We start from the raw sequence: 15,793 nt of genomic DNA on the forward strand, positions 1-15,793 counted from the left end.
TTTTTTTTGCTTTTTAGGGCTGCACCCATGGCATCTGGAGGTACGCAGGCTAGGGGTCGAATTGGAGCTACAGTTGCCGGGCACAGCCACAGCCACACCAGATCCGAGCCATGTCTGTGACCTACACCACACCTCACAGCAACGCTGGATCCTTAACCCACTGAGCGAGGCTAGGGGTTGAGCCTGCAACCTCATGGTTCTTAGTCAGATTTGTTTCCTCTGCACCATGTCGGGAACTCTGGGAACATGCTGCTCTTGTTCGTACCATACCAAACACTCAAGAAAGCCATTTTCAGGCTGATCACATTTTTGGCCATCTTTTTCAAATCAAGTTGGCAAAAGTGATAGCATTATCAAAATCTCCATGGTAGCCCAGTGGGTAAGAGCGTGCATGGACTTAGCAGTCAGACTCTAAGTTAGAACCCAGGCTTTGCTGTCATATCTGCTCTATGACCTTGGACTTGACTTCACTTCTCAGTTACGTTTCTGGATCTACCAAATAGTGATGATAGTTGCAGTACCTACCTCATAGGGGTTGTTAGGAAGATTAAATTTGAAACGAAAGCCCAGTACTCACAGAATAAGTGCTCAATGATTGATAGCTGCTGTTAGTGATGATGATAGTGTTAAACCAAAACAGCAAAACACCGCCTCCCTCCATTCTGTTAGTGATAAAGAATTACAGATGTCAGGAGCTCTCCTCGTGGCGCAGCGTAATGAACCCGACTAGGGTCCATGATCCCTGGCCTCGCTCAGTGGGCTAGGGATCCGGCGTTGCCATGAGCTGTGGTGTAGGTTGCAGATGAGGCTTGGATCTGGCATTGCCATGGCTCTGGCACAGGCTGTCAGCTGCAGTTCCGATTTGACCCCTCGCCTGGAAACTTTATATGTCACAGGTATGGCCCTAAGGAAAAAAAATTACAGATGTCATTTTGTTTTTTTCCCAGCCTTCTTTGCATCCTTTGACTCTGCTCCTATTAATTAAAAAATAATAATAATTTCAAAAAAAAAATACAAGATTTGAGCACATCTCCTCCAAACTCTCCCCTGCCCTTTAAAAAGTCACCAGCCTGTAGCTTCAGTACTGCCAGCGATCTTTTGATGTATGATAAGTTTTTTCCCCTAAAAATGTTATTGTGCTAGCTGGTGCTCTACTTGGCAAATGTTTACACTACCATTTGCTACTAGAACTGCTTTTAATCCTTAGGCGCCTTTACTTAGCTGTCCCATTGGAAGATAGATAGCAGAGGTGCAGAAGTACATTTTAAAAAAATCATTAAAATTTTTTTAGCATAAAAATTTGGTATTATTTGCATACCATAAAATTTACCCATCTTAAGTGTATTTAAAAGAAGAGGTTTTTTGTTTGTTTGTTTGTTTTTGTCTTTTTGCCATTTCTAGGGTTGCTCCCTCAGCATATGGAGGTTCCTAGGCTAGGGGTCTAATCGGAGCTGCAGCCACCGGCCTACACCAGAGCCACAGCAAGGCGGGATCTGAGCTGCGTCTGCAACCTACGCCACAGCTCCCAGCAATGCCGGATCCTTAACCCACTGAGCAAGGCCAGGGATCGAACCCGCAACCTCATGGTTCCTAGTCGGATTTATTAACCACTGAGCCACGACGGGAACTCCAAAAGAAGAGTTTTAATACATTTTTATGTCACATGTTTCTTACACATCTTCAGCATCACGTTAGTCCAGTCTTAGAATAATTCACCGAGCCCCCAAAGTGTCCATTTCTGGTCATTCCCCATGTACATTCCCAGTCATAGGATACTACTGATCTTTTTTCCTTCTGTGGTTTTACTTTTTCTAGATATTTCAAATAAATGGAGTTGTCTTTGTGTCTGGCTTCTTTTCTTCAGCACAGTGTTTTTGAAGTTCATTTGTGTTATTGCCTACATCAGTAGTCATTCCTGCTTTTTGTTGACTGGAATTTCATTGTGGCAATCTACACATTCTGAAAAATCCGTTCTCCAATATGTTTGAATTGTTTCCAGTTTTAGGCTATTTGCAACCTAACTGCCAGGAACATTCTTGTCTTACTCTTTGTGTGCTTATCTGTGCCCAAGAGAAATGAAAACACACCTTTGTGTGAAATTATTGGTTTCTATGATGAGAAGCTTACAAATTGTTTTTCAAAATGGCTGTGTGATTGCACTTTCCCACGAGCAATGGCTGCGATGTGAGGGTTCTTTTTTTCTTCATATTCTTGTCAACATTTTATATGGCTGTTCCCAGACTAGTGGTCAAATTGGAGCTGCAGCTTCTGCCCTATACCACAGCCACAGCAACACCAGATTGGAATTGCCTCTGCAACCTACATTGCAGCTTGCAGCAATGCTGGATCTGTAACCCACTGAATGGGGCTGGGAATCGAACCTGCTGCCAACTCATGGATACTAGTTGGGTTCGTTACTGCTGAGACAAAACCCCTTGTTTTGGTTTTAATTTCCAGTTTCCTCATGACTTATGGTGTTCATCAGCACTTCTCTTGTACATTCCGCGTGATATCTATGTTACTCATTTTAAAAAGTTGTTTATTATTATATTGTACAAATCCTTTATATAGTCTACAGACATCCTTTATTAGATAACCATTTAGCTCTTTATATGTTCTTCATATGTAGACCTTATCAGATAATTATTTTGCCATTGTTTTCTCTCAATCTGGCTTGTGTTTTCCCCTTTAAAATTATTTCTTTTGAAGAGCAGGAGTTTTAATTTTAATGGAATTCAACTTAGTTTTTTTCTTTTATGGTCTTTAAAAATTTTTTTCTTTCCTTTTATGCATTTGTTATCATACTTAAAATTTTTTTTTCCTAATCCACAATCATTTTCTCCAGGTGCCTTCTTCCACACAACTACAAGCTTTATAGTTTTGGTTCTTACTTTTAGATCTGTTATCTAATTCATTTTGAGTTACTTTTTGTAGATGGTGCAACGTAAGGGTTAATGTTCTTCTCCCCCCTCCAAGTGTTTAACCAGTTTTGGGTACCATTTATTGTAATTTACCATTTACCAATACCCCAGTGTTTGGATTTTTGTAACTTTATAGTAAGATTTCAATTCAAGTAGTACTTTCAACTTTTGGTCTAAAAGTAGTCCCCGTTCAGAAATTTCCCAGCAGCCTCCATGTCTGTGTCTCTGGGGGATTGTGGGCAAATAAAGCCATTAAGACATCTCAGGGAACATCAGTGCTACTTGGGTTTGGGTCAGCCTGAATTACCTGTCACTTTATTGAGTTACCTGTCACAGCTGGCAGCATTTAATGGATCATATAGTTCCAGCAGAATCATAACTGTATAATGCCTACTATGGCCCAGGTGCTTTATGTAATTATCTCATTTAATGCTGCCGAGGTGCTCCAAAGAGGACATCATTCTCATTTTAAAGTTGAGTCCCCAGTAACCTTTTACTGGTCACACACCTAAGCAGCTGCTAGTGATAGAACAATATCAGCAGCAGAATTTACATGAGAAGGCCAGGTTCTGAAACCTTACCTGTTTGATGATCTTAAACAGGTTCTTTCAGATATGTGCTTTCCTAGGTTCTTTCAGCTCCTTCCTGCGTCCTTCTCATAGTGACCTATTGCTTTGTGGAGAGGAGGTTTATCTTTTTTGTTTGTAAGAGGAAATAGGAGGAGGAGTAAAAAAAGACATGAATCCTTCTCCCTTTTCTTGCAAGTTTCCTGTCTTTGCTTCTGTCACTCTTCCCCTCCAAAATTCTAAAGTAGCTTCCCGAAAACTATCAGGACTCATCAAAGAGTAGTGGGGTATTGATTTGTTGTAAGGTTGTCATTGCCAGTCTGTTGCTTTAAATAGCTATTATTTTTTCTTAGTGACTTACAAAATAGTTTGTAATTTAGTGTTTCATGAATTCTTCTGGTTAAAATGTTACCGACCGTATCATACTATACTGTGGACTGCCTTTATGTCTTTCTTTGGTTTGGATTCATTAGCAATTTTTCTTCGTTATATTAGCACATTAATAAAAACATTCTGAATGGTATAGATCAAGCAATAATTGTTTAACATCATCATTCATAAGTTTTAGCTCTTGACTGTTGCATAGTATGATGTCCTTGAGCAAATTGGTTGTTATGGAATTAGAATGGGCTTAGGGAGGCTGGCACAGTACTTGTGCCCCAGTAGTGCTGGGAAGAATTGATGGCTCCTCTTACATAACAGTTTATTACACTGCTTACAGACTGTCACTTGAGGAGAATCTATTCGTTTTATTTACTGTGATAATTTCTTATTTGCATACAGATTTCCTTTTATTTTTCATGAATCATCTCTGCCTAATACCCTAGCTGCATTTCATTACTTATGATGATCTCCAGACTGATCGAGTCCTGGTTAAAATCAAAATGCATTTTTTTCCCATTTCTTTCCCCTTTAGACCTCTCAGATTATGAAATCAGATGTTTCTAGTGCTCTAGAAAAATGACGATTTGCATATTAAGTTAACATTAGTTTCTTTCTATTATTTAATAATTTTTCTCTTATTGGGTTCTATCTAATACTCTAAAGAGTAAAGGGCTCTTAAGAGAGTTAATACTGTTTTAAGTTTGATAATGAATCAAAGTGTGAATTATTACAGATTGCTGTCACTTGAAGGAAAAGAAAATGCAGTAGCTCAGTTGTGAAAACATTCCTTGAAGCTGATTAAATCTAGTAGTAGATAAATGTTATAATAAAGACATACTACTGTCAGTAGCAGTCACACAGTTTTTCTTAGATCCATAATATACACAAAGTGGTAAACATTGATACACATAAAATATCACAGGCACATATCTGTTGTGTTTGTATTCCTTTCTGTGCATCTTGGAATAAACCTTTGGTGCAGTGGAAGTGATTCTTCTGTGGATCAGAGAAAGTGCTGCTGGGTCCTTCATTGTTAAGCTCTTTGTTCTCAAAGATCACACCCAGAAAAAAGAAACTTGGAGAGCAGTTGCCCTCATTATTGAAAATGTCCAATCCTGCCTTTCCTAATCCACTCTTACTCTTGCAAATTGTCATGTAGAGCATTATTTTTGCATCTTTTTACACAAGAATTTTTTTTTAATTTTAATTTATTTTTTATTTTTTTGCTCTTTAGGGCTGTACCAGAGGCATATTGAGGCTAGGGGTTGAATTGGAGCTACAGCTGCAGGCCCATGCCACAGCCACAGTAATGGGGATCCCAGCTGCATCTGCAACCTACACCACAGCTTACGGCAATGCTGGACCCTCAACCCACTGAGGGAGGCCAGGGATTGAATCCGCAACCTCATGTTTACTAGTGGGATTCGTTTCCGTTGTGCCACAGTGGGAACTCCTACTCAAGAATTTTTTTGAGAAATTATTCACTTTTGAATGTCTGACTTTAAACAGTTATGGCATAATTTTTATTTCAGTAATCTCAAGCTTTTCTATTGCATATAGGCAAACTATGAATCACAACAAATTAAGGTAATTAAACATCCATTCATTTACCAGGCATTTCCTCCGCTCTCTGATACTGTATGCTGGGCACTGGGCTAGCCTGAGGAGTACAGTGTGGAAATGAGTAGGTCAGGCTTCTGCTTTTATTCAGCTTTCAGTGCTAGCAATTAGACAGGCAGCTACAAGAAAGTGTAATAAGTGTTACGGCGGGAACTCAAAATGTGTTGAGTAGACACCTCATAATTCTTACTGAAATTGGGCCTTACGTATTTTACATTAGCTTATACAAATAGAAGTTTCACAGCAAGTCTGCTTCCTGATTTACCATGCGGTTTAATGGAGAGATGTTATTTTTGAGTATTACTTGTATATTGGTTGTAAAAAATATTAGTCTACTCTAAGGAATCTAACAGGATTCTACATTTTTTATTCATATTTGTTTGTTTCTTTATATTTCAGATTTCTCTTGGATTTGGCTACAAACTTATAGATCTTCTGCACTGTGTACAGGCACAGGTGAGTTAAAAATAAGCTTTTCTATTGGTTTATTTTGATTTTTTAAGTAAAATCAAATATTTAACATACCCTTTATAGTTTGGCAAAATAGTATGTAAATAAAATGAATATAAATTAAAAAAATGTGTATTTGTCTACATGTGTTTAATTATGAAAATTCACTGAGTGTGTTAGAAATGATGTTTGAAGGTAAAATAGCTATGTCTGTTTATTGGTGTTTTCTGTGTGTATTTGGGAAGAGTTTATGAATTTATCCATTGGGTGAGGTGACGTATAATTTCATAGCCTGGCAAATTTACATTTGTGAAATGAATTTATATTTATTTTCATATATAAATAAAATAGCTACTATAGATTTTGGCAGCAAATTTCTGTCTTATGTGGGTAGATTTAGTGAATAGACTTTTCTTGTCCAGCTAGTCTGAAATAGCTTTTCAGTCACTCTTTATCACACAATCCTGATTTATTTTTATCATAATATTTATCAAAGTGATATATTCTTTTTAGTCTCCCCTACTAGAATATAGAGTCCATGAACATTGGGGCATTTTGTCTTGTGAAAAACAGTATCCCTAACCCTCAGGTTAGTGCTTGTTAAATAGAAGACTGAATAAACATTTGTTACAGTAATTGTTGACTAATACACATTAAGAATTTATTTAGGAGTTCTTGCTCTGGTGCAGCCGCTTAAGAATCTGACTCCAGCGGCTCGGGTCACTGAGGAGCTGAGGGTTTGATCCTTGGCCTGGCGCAGTGGGTTAAAGGATCCATTGTTGCCACTTCTGTAGCATACCTCCCTGGCTGGGTAACTTCCATATGCCGCAGGCCATAAAAAGGGGAAAAAAAAGTATTTATATTCAATCTTTGAACTTTGCATCTGTACATAAATGGTAGAAATAGTTCCTTCTGCTTATTTCTAAATATGAAATTAATTTATATCAGATACTTAAAATATATCACTCTTACATGTTCAAGGAAATTATGTGTTAGATATGTTACGTACTGAAGCATGATTATTCAGGGTAGAATTCAGAGGGTGGTGCTTCCAATTCTGTTTTTATTTTGTTACTACCTTAGAAGGTTCTTAGTTGAGCTCAAGTGGTAGATGAACCTGGAGCAAGTGTGAGAGCTTCTCACCTCCTTACTCTACCATGCTCCCATATTGGATATCCTTTGTGACGTCTTTATGGATAACAAAGTAGTTTTGAAAGTAATTGTCCAGGAGTTCCTATTGTGGCCTTAGTGGTAACAAAGCTGGCTAGTATCCTTAAGGATGCAGGTTCGATGCCTGGCCTTGCTAAGTGAGTGGGTTAAGGTTCTGGTGTTGTTGTGCAGGGCAGCAGCTGCAGCTCCAGTTGGATGCCTAGCTTGGGAAATTCCATATGCTGCAGGTGTGGCCCTCAAAAGCAAAAAATAAATAAATAAATAAATAAATAAATAAATAAATAAATAAATAAAATTTAAGAAAAAGTAATTGTCCAGTTTTAGTCTCTGAAAACCAAGTAAGTTAGAAATTTACCACTACCTGTCACTATATACAAAATGCAATTTACTTAATTCATTTTCTCTTTGTAGATTGGGTGGAATTTTTGGTCATTTTTCTGTCCTTTATAATGACGTTTGAATTCATTATCAAAGATAGCGATATGCATATGCTGACCTCCTGTTTCCTTGTGTCCTTGGCTGTTTTCTTTAATTGTTCCAGGATGTTAGTGCTACTGTTGGGTTCCTGTGTCTTGTTTTCTTGTGTGTTTTGTTTTTAATCTGTTTCAGATTCTTCAGGCTTGATCTCTCCTGCCACCCTGAGTTTTCATTTATAGAAATAACTAAGTCTGACTTTTAGGTTATTTTTTTTATAAGTGAAATTTTAGGAATTACATAGCCAGTTTTTATTCACATCTGATTTATAAGTGCAATTTGCAGGGATTCCTTTGATAATACTAATAATAGCAGCTATTACTTATTCCTCCCTTACTGTGTGCCAGGCATTATGTAAGTGCTTTTCATTACCTTCAGAATAACAGATAAGGAAATTGAAGCTTACAGAGGTTAAATGACTTTTCCAAGGTCATATCAAGTAAGTGGCATTTTGCTACTCCAAAGACTTTGATCTTAACCCCTGAGCTCCATTTTCTGCCTAAATAGCCCTGAATATAAGCATATTTGTGGCAATAAGTGTAATATAATAAAATTGTATGTATTTGAGGACTTTAAAATTAACTTGATATGAAGTATTATTTTGCTTATGTTTCATTAGCTGGTCTTAACTTTTAACCTTTATTTCCATCTGGGGAATATGACAGCTCATTTGAAATTTAATGACAACCTAAACAACTTATATTTCTGCCCCAGCACTTCATTTCATGGTCACTTCGAGGGGTCAGCTACAGGGGGAGAAGCCATTCAGATTCCTTTTTCTGTTATAAACATGGGAGACTATGAATCGGCATTCTTTATTCTAATATTCTTTGTAATATTAGAAATTTTAGGTTATGACTAGTATATGTAGTTTGTTGGATGAATCACTTTTCCTCCAGAGAACAGATTTTGTGAAATATTGTGACTATGGAATACTTAGAACCCTTATCTTGGAACTCGTAATAACTTATGACTCTGGGGGAAATTATTTAAGGAATGAAGTGACATGGCTGAGGTAAAGCAGGATTCATTCTAATAGACCTTCAGCTTTCCTCAGTTAATTTATTTTCAAGGATGAGTGGGACATACCCTATATTGCAGGTCCTAAATGATTAGTATTGTGCACAAAATATTCTTGAAGGCGATGTCGTTGAAATATCTTAAAATGTTGGTTGGAAATCATGATTAATGATACTTCTTCATGCTTTCCTAAAGGATTATATTTGTGAGTGTAAGTACAAAGTCCAGATTTGAGTACATGGTTAGGGAATTCTGTAGTTTGAATTTAAAAAGACAAAATCTATTTAACAGATTGACCTATGCTTCTTTTTTTTTTTTTTCTTTTGTCTTTTTGCCATTTCTTGGGCTGTTCCCACAGCATATGGAGGTTCCCAGGCTAGGGGTCGAATCGGTGCTGTAGCCACTGGCCTGCGCCAGAGCCGCAGCAACTCAGGATTCAAGCCACATCTGCAACCAACACCACAGCTCATGGCAACGCCAGATCCTTAACCCACTGAGCAAGACCGGGGATCGAACCCACAACCCCATGGTTCCTAGTCGGATTCGTTAACCACTGAGCCACAATGGGAACTCTGAGACCTATGCTTCTTTTTTTTTTTTTTTTTTTTGGTCTTTTTGCCTTTTCTAGGGCCGCACTAGCGGCATATGGAGGTTCCCAGGCTAGGGGTCCAATCTGAGCTATAGCCGCTGGCCTACGCCAGAGCCATAGCAACACTAGATCCAAGCCGAGTCTGTGACCTACACCACAGCTCATGGCAACACCGGATCCTTAACCCACTGAGCAAGGCCAGGGATCAAACCCGCAACCTCATGGTTCCTAGTCGGATTCGTTAACCACTGAGCCTCGATGGGAACTCCTGACCTATGCTTCTTAACCTAAAGCTGCAACAGTGTTTCCATTGCAGTCTCACATTTTTAGTATTTTCAGAGTTAGCCAATAAAATTTTTGTAGAATTGATAGTCAAAATAGGAGCAAGTGTTAGATAAATCTGTTGGACAGTAAGCCTCGAAATGTAATTTTCCTTTTACTGTGGAAAACTGGACTCACTGTGGATTCATATATATTTTGAATTTGTCTGTAAGTTTATTTCTGTGTGTTAGCGGTATCTGAGAGCACAGCTGGGGTGGGTGTGTGAAGAATTGTTCAGATGTAGAGAGTTCTCCACAGTATAATACAGTAAAATATACTTCTGGTGATACTAATACATTTTGTTATGTATGCAGTGTTTTTCAATACTAAGCATTGTATTAAGTGTATGAAAACAGAAATTCTGTCCATATTGGATATGTCCATATTGGCTATGACATGGTTAAAAGTACATTTCAAATGACTATGCATTGGATTTTGCATTTCTTCTTTGTTTACGTGAGATGTGAGATTTGTGATTAGGTATCTGATTTAACCAGGAGATGTGTAAATTCCCACAATGACAGGCAGCTTGAGTTGAGCTATAAATCCGAGGCTTTGAGCGCTGTCCCCTGAAAACTGGTATTATTCTAAACAAAAATTTAGAACATTTAAATGTATCTTTCGCTTTAGGCAAAAATCTGCCAACACTTAATTGTATTGCTATTTTTGTGGTATTTCCTTCAGATGTCAGCATGGTAGGCACTGTGATTTGGAAAATAAATATTTTGACAGTTGACAAAATGCCCTCAGTCATTTAGCTATTCAAACTAGAGTCCTAATCCTCGCCCCCCTGGGTCAGCCCCTCTGCTCTTGCACATAGGGTAGACTGCTGCAGTCAGCACAAAATAGGCTTCCTGGTAGGTTGAAATTATCTTCCAGTGGGTGTTATTGACACAGAGCCACATTTTGAAACTGTTTGTGGGACAGGCCAGTTTTGCAAGCATTTTTACCATTCCATTTTTCCTCCCTTTTTATGCACACATTCATGTAAACAGATTGGCTTAGTTTTCACTGTTAAGACTACATTTATTCAGCACCCTTAACTTTCTTTCCTCTTCCCTCCTTCCCTTTACCTTCAGGCCATTCCCTCCTCCCTTCTGACTCTCTGTTTTTTCAGAATATTAATTATTTCCATCATGCTAGTCTGTGCGGAGTGCTGTTGGAAATATAAAGAATGCCTACTAAAGATTGTTGGCCTGGGAGAAGAATGTCAATGCATGTTTAACTGCATATCTCCTTACTCATTATTTTTACACTGATATTCGTCTTTCTGAATTTTCTTCTACAGAGAAGGAACTGAGCATTGATTTATGAATCGTATGTCTGTTTCTACTAAAAGCCTCTATCTAGCCATGCAAAGAGAGGTCAAGGCAGTGCTGGCAGCCACCAAAGCTGTCTCTCTTGAGTCAGTGGTTTGTTTGCTTGGAGTTGCTTGTGCTTTCAGAGTGCTCCTGGGAAGGTGCACACCTTGTCAGGTGGGTGTGTGGTGTTTAGTGAGGTTGAGATGGTCACAGAGGCCAGACCGTCTCCATTTAGAACCAGTGGCGTGGCGATTTCCATAGGTACAGAAGGCCAAGTGATGTGCGTTGTGATGTCCAAGCAACCTGAGTGCAATGCTGAAAAATGCATTATGCAGGACTTGATTTTTCTGGTCCATCCAAATGCTAGAAGAGCAAAATTTAGAATTACAGTGATTTTAAAACATAATTTTTTATAAAATTCGTAAGGCTGTTTCTTGGCTTGTAGAAACAGCATTAGGAATTGATGAGTTTCAGTTTTGAGAGATTTTACTGTGAGAGCATTATTTTTTTTAATTGAAAACATCTAAGTGTGATTTCTGTTGGCATCTTGGGTATTCTTTGAAAATAATTAAAGTGAAAAATATTGCCAGTCTCTACCTCGTAGAGATCTTTTGAGTTAGTGTGTTAGCAAGTTAGTGTGTTCGAGGAATTAGCATTGGAGCCAAGACTCTTGTTGAAAAGAGAGGGCTCTGGTTTCTCAGCTGTGTTTCTTCTCTGTGCTGTGGCACAGGTAAATATGTGTCTGGGGAGGGCAGGTGCTTGCAGATTGCTGATGAAATGTGTCTTCTCCTGTTTTTGGTTATTGGCCTTTAGATTTCAATTCAAACTTGTGTATTCTACTTAACTGCTTAGTGAAGTTGTTAGCTTTAGGGAAAAGGTCTGTGATGAGCAGAATTTCACATTAGTGCGACCATAGGAACGAAAACATAGTATTTGACTTGGGGTAGGTAATTAGGAGTTTTAGCTATGCTGTTCTCTTTCATTTTGGAAGCAAAGTGACAGATACATGTTATTTTCTGTACAGGTGTTGACTTTGAGTCAGCTGACTTTGCCAGAATTGCCTTAAAGAGAATATAGCAAATAAAATCAGGCTGCTTCCATTAAATACACCTCATAGTTTACTTTTGAAGATCAAATCATTTAGGTCATTCTCCACTGTTTACAGCATCTAGATGTAAGGGATAAATTAACTTTAATTTATAAAATTATACATGTTTGTGAAATTAGTTACATAGCCAGTCTTCCTTCCTTTTACTCTTTTTATTCTGTGACTCTTTGCCATCAAGATATAGATGTTTCCACTGAAACTTCCATTGCTAGCTTAAGATGCAGAAAAACTAGACACAACCAGAAAAGTTAACAGTAAAGTTTGCAAATTGTGGTAAGTCCATGCATTACGTTGCCTGGGCATTGTTTGGTACATCGTGAATGATTCTTGGGAGTCTCCAATTGGTAGAAATATATTTTTTGTTCTAGTCACAGTTACACTTCTACCTTTCCATCCAAAAAGAGCCAAGGGAGAGAAGGAAATAGGTAGCATTTAATAATGACTAAATGGAATTTAATCATATCCTATAAATGTATGTAGTCTCTTTCCCGAACATTTTAAGTACATGTCTCCACGCAAGGTTGAGATTGTGGTGCCACCGTATGTAGAATTGTTTGCCTTTGCTACTTTTGGAAGTATTAAAAAATATTGACTTGATTTAGAATTGATTAATTTGAGAACTTTGCTTCTTTTATTTAATCCAACGGTTTTGGCCCTTCTGGTGCCAGTTACATAAGTTTCATAAGCAGAAGTCATACATTTGAAGTTTTGAGGTTTCCACCTAAAGGACTGGATGTCTGCTGGCTGTCAGTGTCACAGTGCCTTATATGAAAACTGAGACTTTGAAGTCTTTACCTAAAGTATAAAAGAATATCTTCGAAGAAATTCCTGTGTCGTAATTATTGAATTGGTGGCTTGAATTAGAATAGAGAACCAGGGCTGGAGGAAGCAGTTTATCTCATGGTTTCTTTCACTTATTTGTCACTAAAAAAGCTATTTGTTCTAGATTTCTAATTTTTCCTTTTTATAGCAGTTTTATTACAGTCCATAAAATAATCTATTTCCTAGGCCATAAGATTGAGTGTGAAAATAGAAGATGGTTTTAAACTAATATATTTTGAAAACGACATGGTGGTTACTCAGCCTATTATATTTGAATGGAATGGAAATGTAAAATTCCTTTGATTTAAATTAAACATGTTAGACAAATTAGGTATAGATATAATAGTAGATTTTGTTTTATTAACCCAATGGAATTATTTATTTATTTATTTATTTATTTATTTATTTATTTGTCTTTTTGCTATTTCTTGGGCTGCTCCAGCGGCATATGGAGATTCCCAGGCTAGGGGTCAAATTGGAGCTGTAGCCTCCGGCCTACGCCAGAGCCACAGCAACGCGGGATCCGAGCCGCGTCTGCAACCTACACCACAGCTCACGGCAATGCTGGATCATCAACCCACTGAGCAAGGGCAGGGATCGAACCCACAACCTCATGGTTCCTAGTTGGATTCGTTAACCACTGCGCCACGACGGGAACTCCCAGTGGAATCTTGATCTTAGATTTTCTTTGAGGCTACATGCTTTGGAACATTAAAATTTTTCTCTAATAAAGAAGTTAGATATTATTGCTGCTGCTTCAAAATGTTCAGAAATTTCATAGAACTTTTATTGCCCAACAGGTAAGCTATTACTTTTTTGAACTTGTTTACTGACATATTTATACTATTAGATCAAGGTCTGTTTAGAACTTTCTCTTTTAAAGTATCTTATGAAAATATAAAATCTTAGCCTTTTGTTATATACTGCTGTTATCTTTTAAATGTATTTTGATTTTAACATATCCTAAATGCCAGTGGATATTGCTTTAAATTGTACTGTGTGTTCATATATTTCATCTGTTTCCCATCTTTCAGTTTTTTTCATCCTTATTTTTAAAAGGAAAACAAAACCAAGCCTTTCTTCTTTCACAGCACAGTGCTTATCATCAAAGCTGGTCAACCCCTGAGCCAAGTGCTATCTGCAGCGCTGGCCGCAGCCCCATGGATGTTCTGCCGTAGTGGCATCATCCTCAAGTCCCATGGGGCCCAGGAATGCCACCCAGGAGCCATATGCTTACTTACTCCTTGACCCTTCCTTGTTTAAGGAAAGGAAAATAAGAGGCATTTATTTTTTACCTTTTTATTCTCACACATTTGATCTCTGTCTTACAGTGGTATTTCTACTTCAGTGTTTTTAATTAAGGCATTACTTTTACTCAGGTCTCTGTTGATTAAGGGTCCTATTTCCTACCACATTCATGGGCTGATCATGAAAACAATATACCTGATCATTTGCTTATACATCACGACGAGGTCTTATGACAGAAGGGTTTCACAGTGTTTCGAAGCAGAGATTAATATAAATTATCTTAAGGGGTAGAGAGGAAAGGAAAAACAAACATTTAGTATTATTTGTGGTAAGACATGGTTCTTGTCCTTTACATGTATTAAATGAATTTAAACTCTGAGTAAATTATTTGGGCAGGAATTGAAGTATGTCCTGATCATGTCTAAATTCTCTTTGATTTGATTTTGAGACTGAATCACATTTTCTTTTCAAAACATTCATATTTTATATCCTGGGCCATAATGTATATAGCAAAATAAAACTTTCTGTCTTTCAACTCATCTGCTTTTAATTGAATCTTGTAACAATTGCAAAGACATTTTGTGCCACCTTGTATATTAGTTAAGGAAAATGATTATTATCTCCGAAAAGGAAACTTGATTAAATGATCCCATCAGATACCACAAAATGAATTTTGTCAGAAGTGCTCAAAAGATGTGAATCAAGGATGTGAAGGAGATTGAGTTAGAAACATCCTACTTCATTAAACTTTTTTTTCATTATATAGAGCAACTCCTAATGTTTTGGTTTTTCATTGTTTTGTTCATAGAACATTTTCAACATACTGCTGCCTGTATGTGCACATGTAACTTTTCTGTGTCAAGGTGTCATTAAATATATAAATGTGGGAGCTATATCTAGTCACTCATGATGGAGCATGATAATGTGAGAAAAGAGAAGGTATGTATGTATGTGTGACTGGGTCACCTTGCTGTACAGTAGAAAATTGACAGACCACTGTAAACCAGTTATAATGGAAAAAAATAAAAATCATTAAAAATAAATAAATGTATAAATGCATTTATTTTATTTAAAAGAACATTACTGTATTACCAAAGATTGATAATCATGAGGGGACCCAAACAGGTAGAAAGTAGGACATGAACACAGGTTAAGACAAGTGTTTAAGCCATCTATTTAATCAAATGTACAGTTTACTTATATTTGATTAAATGTCACAGGCCAATCAGCAATGTGGTTTCAATACGGAGACATGAATGTAGAACCAAGTATTATCAACACAGATCCTATTTTAATCATAGTACAAATGTAGTAGAAAGTCGATGGAACTGACATATGGTTTCTACTTGCTAGTGTGCCTAGTGTGCTTATCATGGGCCAGGTAGTGTTCTGAGCTCTTCCCATTGTAACCCACAGAACCCTCACAGGAAGCCGAGTAAGTAGCTGCTGTTTTAACGATAGGCAGAGAAGGCCCTGAGAAACCCAGTGACTTCCCCAGTGATGGGCCAGTTTAATTAGCTAGTTGAAAGCAGTGCAAACCCAGTCCGCCCTTGGTAGTGTTTTGCCTGTGAAAGTTTGTCCTCTTAAAATATAGAGAGCAGGCAGACCATTAAAATAAAAAAACAGTGGTCTCCAAATAACGTTTCAAGCTAATCTTCTAAGTATGGCAAAGGATGTAACAAGGCTGTGGGGGTGGTATTTTCATCTCTTCCCTCCCAGTGAGGGTCTTGCGGGGCCACCAAGTTGCTGAATTGTGGACTATATCAGAAATGGTTGTCCGACATCAATTAATTAAGGGA

At 37.6% G+C, this 15,793-nt stretch overlaps 1 protein-coding gene across 3 annotated transcripts in view; it reads left to right on the top strand.

The window, feature by feature from the left end:
• The window catches only part of NCOA2 (nuclear receptor coactivator 2), a 295,381-nt gene that overhangs the window by 96,395 nt on the left and 183,193 nt on the right, over positions 1–15,793 (top strand). For all 3 annotated transcript variants that reach the window (XM_047783775.1, XM_047783780.1, XM_047783777.1), the window contains exon 2: positions 5,891–5,947. The gene's annotated coding sequence lies outside the window, so the exon portion shown is untranslated. The remainder of the gene's footprint in view (positions 1–5,890; positions 5,948–15,793) is intronic.

Source organism: Phacochoerus africanus, chromosome 6 (genome assembly GCF_016906955.1).
Source record: "Phacochoerus africanus isolate WHEZ1 chromosome 6, ROS_Pafr_v1, whole genome shotgun sequence".
In the NCBI taxonomy this organism is placed as follows: Eukaryota; Metazoa; Chordata; class Mammalia; order Artiodactyla; family Suidae; genus Phacochoerus; species Phacochoerus africanus.